Here is a 16,670-nt window from a genome sequence, read left to right as displayed (position 1 = left end):
AGGGTGATAGGGAAAAGCATCTTAAGTTTTAGACTGATTCTTTCACATGTATTTAAAATTAACACAAAAATCCTTTTTCACAGAACCCCGGAGCTCTAATTCCTGGGGCTCCAAGAGTGCTTCAGGAGTGTAAGGGATTAAATTTAATTTGATTTGATTTGATTTCAACATTTTTAGTGTAAATATTAGTGTAAAGTTCTTGAGCAGCTACACTCTGTTTTTTTGCCTTTTTTAAATAGCGTGTTTCTCGTTATGAACATGAAGGCAACATAAAAGCAAAATATGTGACAAAACAATAAACTTATACTAAATAAAAATAAATCAGATAATATGTGCAATTTGTAGCACATGAAAAATAGAATAGTGATTTAAAATAATGCATTGTAAAATGCCTAAATATTGTACTATTACTTAGAGTCTGTAGTAATTGGCAAACTTCATTTTAAAGGGAGGGCTTGGAGAACTATTCCCAGGTATTTAATAGGAGGCTTAGCTATTATATGTCCAAATTTGGCAAGTCAAAATGACTTGAGTAGAGTTTTGGTGTAGAAAATGCTTGGCTTTATTGGTATGTTTCTCCACTAGTTAAGACTAGGACTTGGCCAGGGCCCAGGCCTTAACTGGAAGAGGCTCTTTAATATATTTTGAAAACCTCTTTGTAATAGTAGTTAGGAAAGTTCTTTAAAATCATATGTCTTATAAATAGCTGTGCAACAATATGTGAAGGTTTGTAAAGCAGATGGCTTTGTCATTTATCTTTAGCTAAATAGTAGTAAAACAAAAAAGGCATTAAACAGCTTATAACTGATAGCAGCCATAATATAAAATTGTTACTCGTTCTTTAGTAGTACTTATAAAAAAATAAAAAGCAAAAATTGTTCTTATTTCTATAACAAAATAGCTGTATCTTTTAATTTAAATGAGCAAATGTGTATACATTCATTTAGGCTTTATGTCATTCACTTGTATAACAAAGAATTTATATCTTATTGTTCAAACAGGTATATTTCAGCAAAACTTAAAATCAGCTCCACTAAAACTTAACTTCAGTAAAACATAACAAAAATATACTTTAAAAAACTTATAGCTAACATCACTGAGACTAAACAAAATTAATCTTAAGAAGAATTAACTCATTTAAACTCTATTATTACAAAAAGGGTACTGAAACTTTGTCATATAACAATTAAACATCAAGGTAAACAACAACTGTTCAGAAAAATTTGCAATAAAATTACTTTGTTAAAACTGTGGAGTAGAAGTAAGCAACTAATAAAGCTGACAGTACAGTTTATATAGTAGTTATAGTTAAGTCTCAAATAACTACTACAAATAAAGTTCAAAGTTTGTCTTGTATGTGTTATAGATGGATAATGAGATGATTGGCTGTCGCAATTAAGGGATGAATATTGCGTGAATATTAAGAGAAGCTTTATTGATGTATAGTTATGTTATTGTAGTTTAGATGTCCTCTGTTCTCCCCATAGCTCCCTTCCCTCCCACCACCCCACCCCCCATATTGGTGCCATCAGACAGCCTGGGTTGTCTAGGACAGGTAAAAGAAGGCGTGCACATGTGCCCCTTACATGGGGCAGCTGGGAATGGAAAAGCTTGTTGCTAGGGGGGCACGGCATGACAACACCTGACCTTCCAATCAAGTTACAAGAAAGCAGTCTCCACCAATAAATGGCAAATAAGAGTTGACTGACAGACTTTGGGAGGAGCCAGGGCTGGCTGATGCAACCCCCCAGGAGTATAAAAATACTGAGCATCCATCTCAAAGACAAACCGACCCTGTGGTAGGCAGCCACAAGGGCAGTTCCTAGCACTGCAATTTTTCCTTATTTAGTCCTTTGTTGAATTTTTGTTAAGGTTTAATAAACCTTTTAAATTTTTTTAAGTGAGCAGTTGTCTCTAACACATGTGAGCTAAAGAATCTTGAATTTACGACTTATCTAATAACTCTCAGTGAACTATGCAGTTTTGCAATGTTACTAATATGTTGGAAGACACCACTTTTACACAAACACCTTCAAATTTTTCTAGTAACAATCCTGTTAAAAAACATAAATCAAAAGTTACTAAAATTAGAAGGTAAATTTTAACACTGGCTGGTGCTGGGGGGGGCGGGGGGGGGGGGGCACACCCGCTGCAGCAGCTTTTAATGATTGCTTGTAGGATAGCTTTAATTTTGGCTTAATAAAAGTAATGAGATATAAATGTTCAAGTCTAAAACAATAAAAATTTAGTTATAGTGCTAAATAGCTGTACCAAAAGATTCACAATAAAATTACTTTGTTAATAAGGCAAGTAACTGGTAGCAGAAATGTTTTGACTAAGGTGAGATGTCACTCAGGGCTTTAAATTTGTATCAAGTATCACTTTGATAGCTGGGCTGCTCCTTCCAATGCTTGAAAGTGCCTGAGGCACTTCAGCAAGGAACCATTGTGGGGGTGTCTCAATGACTCCTATACAAAATTTGAATGCATAAAAATTCCCCATTCTGTTAACACATCCCTCTCCCACAAAACCTGAGGGACAGACAGCACAAAAGGTTTAACTGTGACTATCTGCCCATCAGGCCCTGTTATTTGCACCAAGTGTTGGCTTTGCAAGCTTTGACTATTCCCACACAGCCAGAGAGTACCTGAGGCACAGTCATTAATGGCCAATCACTGGGCCCTTGGCTTTTTTGAGATAACAGTCACATCTGCACCAGTATCAATGAGTCCTGTTAAAATCATGTCCTTTCCTTTCAGAGTCACTTTGCATTGGCATGTGGGATGCTGAGATGTAATACAGTTGTGTTTAAAAAATCCGTGATACCCCTATGAAACCAAACCCCCCTCCCCTCTGTTCAGCTATCAGGGGTGCAGATAGGGGTGCTGCCGGGACAAGCATGAGTTGGACTATATTGCTCCCAGCTGGGGCTACACAGGGTGGCTGAGGGGTCCAAGCCATGATCATTATTTCCCCAACCGAGTCAGAGTCAATGACTCCTGGCAGCACAAACAACCCTGTTATCGAGGTAGATGATCTACCTATAAGCAAAACGTGGTTACCAGGTTTCAAGTGTCCATAGATTCCTGTAGGGGGACAAAAATCTGAGCAATCAGACAACTTTACTGTGTTATTGGTTGAGATGTCCAGTCCTGCACTGCCTGGGGTGGCTGCATATTGGTCGGTGACAGACCAGTGGGGGCTGCTTGTGGTCCGGCAAAGGCTGCTTGAGGCGGTGGCTGGGCTGAGGCTTGAGGTGGTCTTCTCTGAGGTATCGGCTGGGGCATCTGTGTCTTTGTGTGGTGCTGCTCCGTGCTTTAGCTCTTGTTTCCCGATATCGGGTGCCATTCAAAATTATACTTGAACCGACATTGATTAGCATATTGCCTCCCCTTACAGCACTAAGGGTAAATACTGGCAATTTTGAAGGGATTGTTTTGGGCCCGCTCCTGGTTCTCACACCAGCACTTCCAGTTCTGGGGGAACTCACCGATTGGAGCCAGATAGGCTGTTCCTTGCTCCTCATGTGGGGAACCAATTATCGGTGATGGAGAGAGACAGGGAGACTGACTGTTGATCAGATTCCAAATTTATTGTGGACTACGTATGCTTATATACTATTTTAGGAAGGCTAGTAATTTTTTACTACAACGATTGTGTTAATCATCACATAAACAAAATTATATATTTTGCAACATCTTTTGCTTGCAGAAGTTGATTCTTCTTTTCCTGTCAGCCTGTATTGATTCAGTCTTCAAAGATCTGTTTGTTCTTGCCAAGGCATCCTAATTATCTGATCTCTTATGCTAATCAGGTCCGAAGTACATCACAGGGCCTCCACCAAGGCTCTTCCAAAGTAGATGCCACTCACTCACTCCCCTTTCACCTTCCTCTTCCCATTCCAGGGATGGAGTTGAGAATTGGAGGCACAAAAATGTGAAAATCACAGGTCGAGATAAGAACAATTTACTGGAAACAGCAATGAGATAAGGAAACAGTAACACCAACAATATTAATAACAAAAGGTATAAGGCAAAGAAATTATTTACATAGGAAGTCCAACAATACTGGACCATTTCACCTGCCACTGGAAAGGAGAGAGTGTTGCTGGAGAGAGTCCCTACTCCCCTCACAAGTGAGATGATATCAAATAACATTAGGGTCTGGCCATGTCCCCCTGCCAGCTACTGTAAAAAAATTACCCTGTCCTGGCCAAAACTAGGACACATTGATGCCATACCTCGGGGACTGTGCCAAGGCTTTGAGCGCCTCTTGTTTGTTCCTCATGCTGTGCTCATTGGTAGAGAAACATTTCAAGTGTGGTTCACTGTAGCTGATACCTTGTGTGGCAGATTGAAGAATCTCACTGGCACTCAGTCCTTCAGATTTGGGTGTGCCATCCCACTGATCATCTCTGGCAAGCCTGATTTTGTCCCTTTCCCCATTTTTGTCTAGTTAAAGCTCTATCAATGAGCCCCACTAACTCCAGTGCAAAAATCCTCTTTCCCCTCCGAGAAAAATGCATCCTGTCAGGTGTAAGAAGGCCAGGTGTTGTATGTAATCTGTAACTTTCCTGACTGTAGACACTGATGTTTTGTGCATGCTGATGTGTTTAATATTTCCATGTTCCACTTTATGTACTAATTCACAATTGTTATAGTTCTGTCTGGAAAATGATTCGACTTCAGTAAAGAACAGTAATTGTGCACTCTAGAATACTTTTATTCTTATACCACCTTGCTTTGTATGCTGTTTGTTCACAATGTATAAATCAAGCTTTCCACATGTAGTGTGGTACTGTGAAGAGATTATTATACTATGCAGAAAAAGAGGGCAAATTAAGTTTATTCATTCATTCTTTATATAAATCTGATACTTGCTCTAGAATTTTTATGCTGAAATTATGTGAGTGAATCATGCAATTCTGCTTAATTGTTGAATAGAAAGCTATTTAAAAGTCAGCCTAAGATTTGTCAGTTAGCAACATAAGAAATCAAATTACATTTTTACCTGAACAATGGATAAATAATGGAGAGGATTCCAAAGTGGTAAAATTGGCACTTAGTTTCAGCCATAGCATCTCCTCAGTACAAAACATCTTGTTTAATCCACCTAAAAGTGAAATTGTTAGGTTAGTATAAGGTATGTTTAATATTCTTTCTCTAACTACCTGTGGTGGGTTCAATGATGGTTAATTACTAGTGTATTTATTAGAATGTGCTTATTATTTTCTGTTGTGATATAGGATTACGAGTGTGAAGAATACGCATTTTATGAGTGGCTTTTTGCAAATATTAAAATTAATATTATATGTGTTATGTTAGAAAGTTACGCTGTATTAATTTTCTTAAATACTGTGTTAAGTATAGTTTTCAGTTATAACATAATGTTAAAATAGAAACTATGCTATGTAAGATAGTTTTTTAAAGAAAGGACTTGCACTGAGATAGCAGCCACAGGACACCTAAATCTTCCAGAGGAAAAATAATTTATTGCTCTCATACCAGAAGAAACGAACTTCTTCCTGCTTTGCTCAGCCCTGAGATGTCGTTAGGATTCAGAGGAAGAAGCTGACACTGACCAGACAGAATCCTTTGTTTGAATAGAATTTATGCATAATGTATGAGATGTATGAATATGCAACAGGCTATTGTTTTTAAGGGTTAATCCTCTGTTAAGGGGTGTCCTTTTTCAGGCTTATGCTGCCCAGAAAAAGGTACCCAGACTGTCCATGACTCTTTAGTTTTATTGTCTCATATTGTCCTAAATCCCGATTGTCCAAATTTTTATTACTCTAATTGTATTACTATTTTTATAACCATTTTATTACTATTAAACTTTCAAAATTTTAAAAACAAGTGATAGATGAAATAAACAGGGCAGGAGACTTTTCCTCCTTTTAATGCCTTTATTACAAGTGATCAGCTCAAGACTGGGAGGCTCGACGTGTCCGCAGCTTCTCCGTCCGCGGCTTCTCTGTCCTCGCTCCCAGGGTGTCTCAGAGGAGGAGTAATGTGCAGCTTTTTCCCCTAGGGAGCAGAGCTGGGGGTCCCATCCACACAAGAGCAGTGGGGGTATACCCCGTGTTACAACTTTTCAGCCTTGCCATCTAGGCCTCTTGGCTCCAGCTGAGGTCTTTGCTCAGGACGAGGGGCAACAAAGGTTCTCAGCATCTCTGCAGGCTCGGTACTTTGCTTCTCACGTCCAGACATCACTTTGATCTCTTAACTCTGTGTTGGCTCGTTGTTTTTGGGGTCTTTTCGGTAAGTTTGGTGGGGTGGCTTCCCATGGCATGCTGGTTCCGAGGTTAATTTGCATGCCCTCTGATGTGTCCCATTCATGTCCCCTCCTTTCGCTGTGAGAAGGACTATCAACCTGGTTTTTAGGCAGGACTGTCCTGATACAAAAGGAGTAGTTAACGAAAACGACCGGTGATAACAATAACAAACAGGTATAACTCCACCTTGGCAGCAACTGGTCCAACCTGTTCACTTTGCAACCTTTTTACAAAACAAATGGGTTACATTTTTTTACTCATAACAATTGGGTTTTTTCACAGGAAAAAGGTAAAGTAGGCTCAAAACTTTAAAAGAGTATAACAAGAAATTTATTAACAAAAAGAAAAAGTAACAAGAATCAAAACAAAGCTTTCATGATACTTCTCCCTACAATTTTTACTTTTTCTATGACTATGTAAAGAAACAAAACTGAAAATTTCAGTTAGTTTATCACTTTTAGAATAGTCTTTCATTAGTTTACTTAGGGTAAGAAGTCTCTTTTGTTAATGTTATGGAGACTTCTCCACAAGAAAACAGTTTTCTTGTGGCTTTCAATTCTGCTGAAGAGCAGCCATCCAGGGAAATTTGCAATACTGAAACCCCTCTCATTTTCTACAAGTTTTTCTCATTGTTGTGTTTATGGTTTGTGAAAAACGCCAATCACTTGTTTTTAAAATTTTAAAAGTTTAATAGTAATAAAATGGTTATTGAAATAAACAGGGCCAGGAGACTTCTTCTCCTTTTTAATGCCTTTATTAAAAGTGATCAGCTCAGGATTGGGCGGCTCGGCAGGGCTGCAGTCCCCGTCGCGTCTCCCAGGGCGACTCAGAGGTGGAGGATATGCGCAGCTTTGTCCACTAGGGGCAGAGCCGGGGGATCCGGTCCTCGTGGGAGCCTTTAGGGCATGGTGTCCCCGTCAGATGTTGGTCCTCTCAGCCTCGTTGGCCCAGTCTCGCCGCCAGGGACGACTCCCATGGTCAGGGCGAGAGGGACTCTGCATCTCTGCAGGCTCAGCACTCGGCTCCTCATGTCTAGACATCACTCCAGTCTCTCAACTCTTAGGTGGCTCGTTGTTTTTAGGGTTTTCTTGGTGCATTTGGAGTCGGGGTCCCAAAAAGCATGCTGGTCCTGGAGTCACTTTGCATAACCCCCCCCACCCTCTCAGGTGTCTTCACTATGCTAGGAAAAGAACACAGCCTCGGGGAAGGGCCATTACCTCACCCTAGCCAGGGCTTTTACTAATACAAAAGGGAAGATAAGCTACAACAACCCGTGATTACAATAACAAAGCACGCAGAACCCTGGCAGGGACAGAGATCCGGCTGCCTCCCTGTAACTCTTTCTCACAAAAAAAATATTAACCGAATTTTTGTTCATAACAGTCCCCCCTCTTTTTCTTTGATCGAGCTTAAATTCTTAAGCTCGCATCAACTCACAATTTTTTGTTTTGAATCTACTATAAATCTCTTGTGCACTTTGGTAATCATGGTTACTTAACCTTGTTACTTTTCTTGGTTTCTTCAGGTTGGTCTGCACAGCAAATACTGTTTTACTAAAACAGATAAATAAGCATAGTAAAAAGAGCAATCCTCCAAGTACACACACAGCGAGAAAAACCACCTTTTCCCATACATCTTTTCTGAAAATCTCCAAGTTCTCCCACCCACTGGGATCAAGTGTAGGAGTTTGATCTTGATTATTTACACATGCTAATCTTTTTATTTCGTTTGATATGTTCCTGATAATTGAATTCTTTATTTTTAATACTGCTTGGAGCTGGATGACTTTGTTCAACACATATATTGGGATCTGAACTTGGCTTTTACAATTTTGGTTTTTCTCAATGTCTATTTCACTTTCCCGGTTCTGTTTATTTTCTCTCAAATCATTATATATAGGAACTCCCAAACTTGATCCAGTTTTTTTGGGTAATAAGAAAATTGGTTTTATCACTCTAGCAATGCAGTTGCCAGATGAGATCAAACCTAGGGGTTTAGAGCTCCCCTGAAATGTGTTCCAAAAGGGGTTTATCTCTTTTCCAGTACACTCATCTAAATACTTGTAACAAACAATTTTTTCTTACTATTTTCACCATTTCTTTGCTTTTTACTAGATCTGCTGAGCTTGTTTCAGCAGCATCACATTCAAAGCACAACCAGGCTTCCCCTATAGGGCACTCTCCTAGGAGTGGCTGCTTAAAAGTGGCAGTATTCTGGGCTATCCAATAAACTCTTTTATTTTTCTGATAAAGGACCAATTGGGAGGGGTTAACACAATCAGGGTTAGAACTGATGTGGACTCTCGACAAGGAGCTCACTTCGTCCTCATAGCGGGCTTGGTAGCATTCATTGCACAGCTCAGCTGGGCTTCCTAAAGCACCACCAGCAATTAGAGCCAGCATTACTACCCTTCCCAAGAGTCCGGTATGGGTCATCTTGCACAGCCTGCCCACCCGGCCTCGCCTCTTGGGGAATTTTTTTACTGAGAAGAAGCTTCCAAGCTCTTTAGAGTCCCTTCTACCCACTTCTCTGGTTAAGCCTCTCTTGGTCTGTTCCCTACAAATTTTAGTTTCACCCCCAGGGGAGTGTTCTGTAGAGGATTAACCTGGAGTCTTTAGAAATATATATTGGGGAACTTAACCAGAATTACTTATTTACAGCCTTAAACTTTTTACCAACATAGTTTACATAGAACAGTTTTGAAGCATTTTAAGAAATGTTAGAACTCTGATACCAATTTTTCCTATACAGTTCAGTCTTTTTGACTCTTCCTCCTGAGAGTCAACTTTAAATCCCAGTATACTCAGGTGAATTAACTTGTGATGTGGATGAATCCTTATCCAGTGCCCGGAGGGGAGTGGTGTGGACTCTGGCCCAATGCCAGAGGGAAAAACTGGGAGTCTGGCCCAATGCCAGAAGGAGACAGGTGTGGAGTCCGGTCCAATGCCAGAAGGAGAATGGGGTGTAGTCCGGTCCAATGCCAGAATGCCAGAGGAAAAAAACTTGATGTTGAATCCTGGTCCAATGCCAGGGGGTGAGTGTGATGTGGGTCCAACCTTTTTCTTTTGGTCTTCACAGTCGAAATAGTAATGAAGAGTACCTGAAATGGGCTTTCAAACACAGGCATTAATGGTCTGCTATTTAATGATTTTATCAAAACTCATTTTCTCTGTTTAATGTTATTGGTAATTTCTCTTTTTCCATTGCTTGTATGTTTCTCTCATCAACTTCTACATACTCTGTATTTTGCAAGGAGTTGTATTTCTCAGCTAACTTAACTCACAAAGTACTTTTATTCTCCTATTTTTCTGTGTATTTAATTCACTGGTTTTCTGTTCTATTTTTCAAGATCTTATTTATTTATCTCTTGCTTCTGTTTCTTACTTTCACTTAGAGCTTAAATACTTCTTTCAACCCCTTACACTTAATTTTTTTTTTTTTTCCTTACACCATTCTTCTACACAATACACTTCCCCCTAAGGAGAAGTGGTAAAACTTGTAATGCAAAATCTACATTACCTCTATTCTAATTCATTTATATTCACTCTCTCATTTCTCATTCACTTTCACACATTCTTCTACACTTTTAAGACACAAACTTATTGCTAGAAAATCACGGGTCCCTATAGCCCCCCCTCACCTTGGGGTTGGCCCACAGGTCTCAGTATCTCTGGGCCTCTTGGAAGGGCCCTGACTCTGGTTGCCTCTGGTGCACATTCACCTGTGAGGCTGCCTGCGTGTCACTCACACTCTTACAGCTACGGCTCCCTCACACATCTGGGGAGCACTAGTCTCGTTTGCAGGTCACACACACACACTTTGGTCACAGCCTCCACCTGCCCGGGGAACAGTATCCTGGTTTTGCAGGTCACACACACACACACTTCCACTGCCCACTTCCCACCTGCCCGGGAAGTTGAGGTTGACTTTGCTTGTGACTCACTCTCACACACACAACAAGACAACAATAAGGTACCTTTTACTTTCACACCACTTATTACAAGTTTAGTCTTACTGGCCAGTTTTGGTGCTATTGGATATCCTTTCTACCTAGCTGGTTTTTTTTCTAACTTCAGATGTTACTTTGTAGAGACAGGACTTATCTGCTCCTGTATCAACCAAAAATTCTAATTCTTCATTTAGGGGTCCCACCTCAAAGTTTACCAAGGGCTCTTCTAGATGTTGCATCACATCCCTTAAAGTGTAAAGCCCCTGACGTCACTTCTAAGGATCTTCCCTAAATTATCTTGTTCCCTGGCTATTGCCGCATCGAGACTGAGCTTTCTACAAAACCTCCTGACGTGTCCTGGCTCTCCACAGTAATAGCAATGTCGTTCTCTCAAAAGGGACTTGAGGTCTCTCTATCTCTCTTGCACCTGACAGTACAAGACACCTATCCTTGCCTCCTCCTGGTGGTGGACCCGCCCACCCTGCACTTTCTCTAGCTACAGCAACCATGATCTTAGCCTTGGCCTTTGCTTTTTCTTCCTCCCTCCCTAAATACACCTTCAATGCTTCTCTTAATAACTCATTAATGTCTTTCGCTTGCCACTCTTCCATCTTTTCCAGTTTCCTCCTTATATCAGGCCAAGATTTGGTAACAAATTGGACTTTTAGTAACATTTGACCTTCTGGGGTGTCTGGGTCTATTCTAGAGTACAACTGGAAGTTCCGCTTTAGGCGGTTAAGCCAGGCAGCAGGAGCTTCATCTTTCTCCTGTGTGCCCTCAAATGCCAATTGGGTGTTAGTTCCTTTGGGAACTGACTCTTTGATCCCCCGTATTATCAAAGACCTATATTCCATCATGGCCTTCCTCCCCTCCTCCTGGTTAGGGTTCCAGCTGGGATCCATTAGTGGCAATTTCTGCTCACCTGATGGCACCTGGGGTCCTGGATGTGTATCTTTCTCCCAAATTCTTATGCTAGCCACCCTAATCATCTGGACCTCTTCTGGGGAAAATAATATACTCAGGATGGAATTCATCTCCCCCCAAGTGTAGATATTTGGACCTAGAAATTGATCTACTTAGTTAGCTATGCCCACTGGGTCCTCAACTAAATGCCCCAACTCTTTCTTGAATCCCCTCACCTCAGAAGCAGTTAGGGGAGCATTCACAAAGCCAACACCTCCTGCTACTCCTCCCATAGGAACTTTTCTGAGGGGAAAGAGTCTCTCTGCCTTGGAGGTCTTGGATCTGGTACTACAATACGGCTCATCTTCAGATGCCAAACTATTTTGAGGGATATCAGGGTTACCCTGAACTTTCTGCTCATCAGCAGGTGTATTTGCTGATAGCTGTTTATCGGGTGAGGAGGCATTTGTGTCCCAACTAGGAGGAGGTAAAGGGACAGCAATAGGAGGGGGAGAAGATCTTGAGTGAATTTTAAGTGGAGCTGGAGAAGGGGTGGAGAATGCAGCAGGTGGAGTAGGCACTTGTGGTGGTGCAGAATGAACTGGAGGGGATACTGGGTTTATCATAGCGGAAGCTGAAGAGGTAGAAGGAGGAGTTAGAACAGGTGGCAGTGAGATGGCAGCCGGGGGAAGAACCAGACTTGCCATTTGAGGTGCTTGAAGAAGAGGATTATAAGGTGGAGGGGCAGAAGGAGGCAAATAATCCAGGGGATCCCATCTTTTACTAGTCCTATCATCCCCTCCTTCATTCCCCTCTTTCTTCCTCTGTACCTTACAAATTCGCACCCCTTCATCCCCAACAGCGCTCTTTAACCAGCAAGCTACATACAATAATTGCTCAGGATCAGTATCCCCTCGAGCTGTCAGATAATTATTTAATTGTTGGCACATCCACTTATCCTTTGTCCCACACCAAGGCCATCCTCCTTGCACCTCTAATTCCGGCCACACTTCCATACAGTAGTGCAGCATTTTCACTTTATCTAATCCCTCCGTGGCCTCTATAGAATCCCATTTTACTAACAGTTCTCTTAAGGGACTATTAGGATGTATATACCTCCGTCTCTTACCGTTTTTTTTACTATTACACCCTCCCATTTTACAAGTCTCAACAGTAAAATGTCCTAAAGATGCCTTTACTGACCGGTAATTTCAAAAAGAACCTTCTTTGAGGAGCTTCAGCCTCCTCCACTGAACTTCAAATTTCTGCCTGATGCTCAGGACTTTATACTGAAACAACTGCCCGATCTCTTGATTGCCCAGCTTTCCCCACGTCAGGTCTTACATCTCTCGGGACTTGAACACACAAAGCCTCGGCCTAAGAATCTGGGTGGTGCCTGACTCCCTCAGTCAGGAAAAACAACTGCCTGATTTTTAGTTTGCCTAACCCGCCAATTTTTGGGCTTCACTGTATCAGGACTTGAAAGCAAACCACAGCCTCCTTTGCTGGGGTTTTTGCCTGGGTCCTGTGCCAGGACTTACTTTTGCCTGCAGGGCTTGTGAGCTACCCGAATCCTTCTCGGGACTGACAAATCTTACGCGAATCCTTCTCGAGACTTACAACTGCTACCCGAATCCTTCTCGGGACTGACAAATCTGCCTGACTTCCCTCTGTCAGGACCTATTTTGGGTGCGTGCCACTCATACAAATATTCCCTCCGCACGCCCGGGGGGGGGGGGGGCTTTATTCCCCCTTGAGAGACGGCTCAGTCACGCTAATTTCACTCGCTTTCCCCTGTTTCTGGCCGGCCCCTTCGCAGGAGTCCGGAAATGCGGTACTAAGGGGTCCGCTCTCACTTCGAAGGTCCGGCTGCCGGCCTTCGTCTCATTCACACACACATGCGCACGTCTCCCGCTCCCACCACCGGGTTTCTCACCAGTCCGGTGCTCCGGTGGTCCTCTGCGTCGCTGGTCCTGAGCCGATCTCTCTGGTCCTAGTAGCCAGCTGTCCTGAAGTTCCAAGATGGCGAGTCTTGAGTCTTCTTGCGGCATGGCTATCCCGGATGAGCGCCCCAGCTGAAATAAACAGGGCCAGGTGACTTCTTCTCCTTTTTAATGCCTTTATTAAAAGTGGTCAGCTCAGAATTGGGTGGCTCGGCAGGGCTGCAGTCCCCGTCGTGTCTCCCAGGGCGACTCAGAGGAGGAGGATATGCGCAGCTCTGTCTACTAGGGGCAGAGCTGGGGACTCCGGTCCTCGTGGGAGCCTTTAGGGCGTGGTGTCCCCATCAGATCTTGGTCCTCTCAGCCTCGTCGGCCCAGTCTCACTGCCAGGGACGACTCCCATGGTCAGGGCGAGAGGGACTCTGCATCTCTGCAGGCTCAGCACTCGGCTCCTCATGTCTAGACATCACTCCAGTCTCTCAACTCTTAGGTGGCTCGTTGTTTTTAGGGTTTTCTTGGTGCATTTGGAATCGGGGTCCCAAAAAGCATGCTGGTCCTGGAGTCACTTTGCATAACCCCCCCCACCCTCTCAGGTGTCTTCACTATGCAAGGAAAAGAACACAGCCTCGAGGAAGGGCCATTACCTCACCCTAGCCAGGGCTTTTACTAATACAAAAGGGGAGATAAGCTACAACAACCCGTGATTACAATAACAAAGCACGCAGAACCCCAGCAGGGACATATTGGAATATGAATCCCAATATAACCAGTTAGATGATGCCTGGGCCAGTTCTGACCTTCGCTGCTGGGCCAAAGGCAGCACTGCGGTGTTTTACCCCAGAGATACCTTGGCTGCTGGAGAGTGCAGCGGGGCAAATCCAGGCTGTCAGGACTGCGTTTACCTCAGGAGAGAGAGCTTCTGGCGATGGTGGAGAGAAGGGGAGTGGATTCTGCTAGAAGGTTGCCAGATGTTTTATCCATGGGTACAGAGATGTCTGCACCGAGCCACTGCTGCTAACAGAATGAGGCCGCATGGTCTCATTAACATTTTAAGCTCAGGACAGGGGAAGGGGAGGGGACAGGTGAGCCACCAACCAGGTGAAGGGGCAGGGTCTCAAGGGACTAGGGACACCTATCACATGACGCCTTGCTGGTATGTTAGCCTGATTGACAGGGCACACTCAGCGAGGGGCGAGGGGGAAGGGAGAAGGTAAAACCGGATATTGCAACACACCACAACATCTCCCCCTAGTTTTGTTTAAAAAGAAGAAGACTGTGTTTATGGTGCAGAATGATTCTACTGAGGCTTCCAGGTCATCCACTGGAGCACTGAGGGCTTCCAAATGGTAGACCTCAGGAGGGGGAGATGAGCTTGAGATTAACTTGAGAACCATGCGTCTGATTACTCCAAAAACAATGCTAAAAACTACAATAACTACAACTAAAATAAACAGCACTAAAATTACAGTTTTCAGAGTAGATCCCAACCAGCCCGAGAGTCCCCAGCCATTGAAAAGTCCATTCAGCCCATTGTCAGTTTCTCTGTTGATGTCTGAGAGCCTTTGTCAAGGCAGTCCATATGTGGTTTGGGCTGCAGTAGGAGATCGCAGGTGGGATGATCACGAGTAGAACGAGAAGCAGGCTCGGTCTCATGGCATCTCGAGGCTTCACACGAACAGTGGGATCTAAACTGGTACAAGGAACTTGAGACAGACATATATTACAAGCTATTCCAGATAGGAGGCTTAAATGGAATTTCCTCCAGAGAACACACGCGGCGTTTTCTTCTCCAGGCAGCGTGAGCAACCTGGGGTGCTTCTGCAGATTTCTCTGAGACTTTGGGAACATAGGGCTTTACCCATTTGGAAGGAACCCACCTTAAACCAGAGGGGGTGGACACACAGGCGTATCCACGTCCCCAAGTAACCAATTTGTAAGGTCCCACTATTTTCCAAGTCTCAGGGTCCTTTACTAAAACCGGAGGTTTTTCTTTTATCAACTTGTGACTGCTCCCCCCAAAGTGGCGTAGGATGGGTGGGTTCAGGCTGTCAAAAGAACAATTCAGAAAATTGATTGTGAATAGTGCCCTGGATAACCGGATGTAGGGAGGTTCTACTTTCAGAACCATTTGTTGCTGGTCCAGGACCCTTTTTATATCACGGTGAGTTCTTTCTACAATGGCTTGACCTGTAGGGGAGTAGGGGATGCCAGTTTTGTGCTCTACTCCCCATTGCTGCAGGAAGCACCCGAATTCCTTGGATTTACAAGCAGGCCCATTATCAGTTTTCAGCTCCTTGGGGATGCCCATGAAAGAAAAAGCCTGTAAGAGGTGCTTAATAGCATCAATAGATGACTCTCCTGTGTGGGCAGAAGCATAGACCGCTCCAGAAAAGGTATCTACACTAACATGAACATATTTCTGCCGTCCAAAAGCCTGTATGTGTGTCACATCTGTTTGCCACAGTTCACAACTGTTCAGTCCCCTTGGGTTTGCTCCCGTACTCAATGTAGGGAGTGCATGTTGTTGGCAATTTGGACATGTGGCCACAATCGCTTTGGCCTGTTCGCGAGTGATGTTAAACTGGCGAACCAGGCCAGGTGCATTTTGGTGGAAAAGCTGGTGGCTGATTTTTGCCTGTTCAAAAACATTTGGGAGAGCAGCCATCACTGCAGATGCAGCAAGAGCATCTGCCCTTCTGTTGCCTTCAGCGATAAACCCTGGCAAGTCAGTGTGTGACCTGACATGCATCACATAAAAGGGTTGCTCTCGGTGAGTGACTAACTTTACCAGTTTGGAAAGCAATTCAAAAAGTGCGATGGTAGATACATCTTGCAGTATTGCTTGATCTGCTCTGGATACTACTCCTGCCACGTACGCAGAGTCTGTAATCAGATTAAATGGTTCTGAGAACCTTTCAAAAGCCCTAACAACCGCAGCCAATTCAGCAACCTGAGGTGAACCTTCCACCTCAGCAACGTCGGTCTCCAACTGCTGGGTTTGAGGATCCTTCCAAGTCATAACGGACTTGTGGGACCTCCCGGACGCATCTGTAAAGACAGTCAGAGCCCTTTTTAAAGGTCTCCTACTTAGAGCAGTTCTTAATTTTAAAGTAAATTGAACATCTTGTTCAAACAATTTGCAAGCGGGCCGTGCTACCCAAAATTGTCCTGAGTAGGAATCCAGAGCAAACTGCAACACTTCATTTTCTTGAAACAATTGTTCCAGTATTTTCATAGTATTTTGACCTGATTTTAACTCAACTGGAATGTGAATGCACTTAAAATCACATCCTGCTAACTCCCTGATCCGGGTCCTTGCTTTCCGGATCAGTTCTGCTACCAGCTCCTGAGGCTTTGTCAGTCTCTTGGACCTTTTGTGACTGAGGAAAACCCATTCTATGATCAAGAGAGAGTCCCTCTGGTCCCGGTCCTTTTTTGGTGTGTCCTTTGCCTTAGGTGTTTGTTTTTCCTCCCACTGGAAAATAATTCCATGGAGGTGTGGCAACTTACCTAGGATGATTAATTTGAATGGCAGATCAGGCCGGCATCGGTGGGCCTGTCTTGTGGACATTGCAATCTGAACCTTTTCTAGAGCTTTCCG

At 43.3% G+C, this 16,670-nt stretch overlaps 1 protein-coding gene across 4 annotated transcripts in view; it reads left to right on the top strand.

The window, feature by feature from the left end:
• Positions 1-16,670, top strand: part of LOC135460380 (transportin-1-like) — a 172,581-nt gene that overhangs the window by 139,579 nt on the left and 16,332 nt on the right. Inside the window, exon 26 of one of the 4 annotated variants that reach the window (XM_064737178.1) lies at positions 3,906-4,038. The exons of the other annotated variants lie outside the window; for them this stretch is intronic. The gene's annotated coding sequence lies outside the window, so the exon portion shown is untranslated. Of the gene's footprint in view, positions 1-3,905; positions 4,039-16,670 lie in introns of those variants that run through there. 4 annotated transcript variants of the gene reach the window in all.

The sequence above is a fragment of the Zonotrichia leucophrys genome, unplaced genomic scaffold (genome assembly GCF_028769735.1).
Source record: "Zonotrichia leucophrys gambelii isolate GWCS_2022_RI unplaced genomic scaffold, RI_Zleu_2.0 Scaffold_36_1286893, whole genome shotgun sequence".
Taxonomy (NCBI): domain Eukaryota; kingdom Metazoa; phylum Chordata; class Aves; order Passeriformes; family Passerellidae; genus Zonotrichia; species Zonotrichia leucophrys.
The sequence above is the reverse complement of the archived record's forward strand: the minus strand, read 5'-3'. Positions and strand labels throughout refer to the sequence as shown.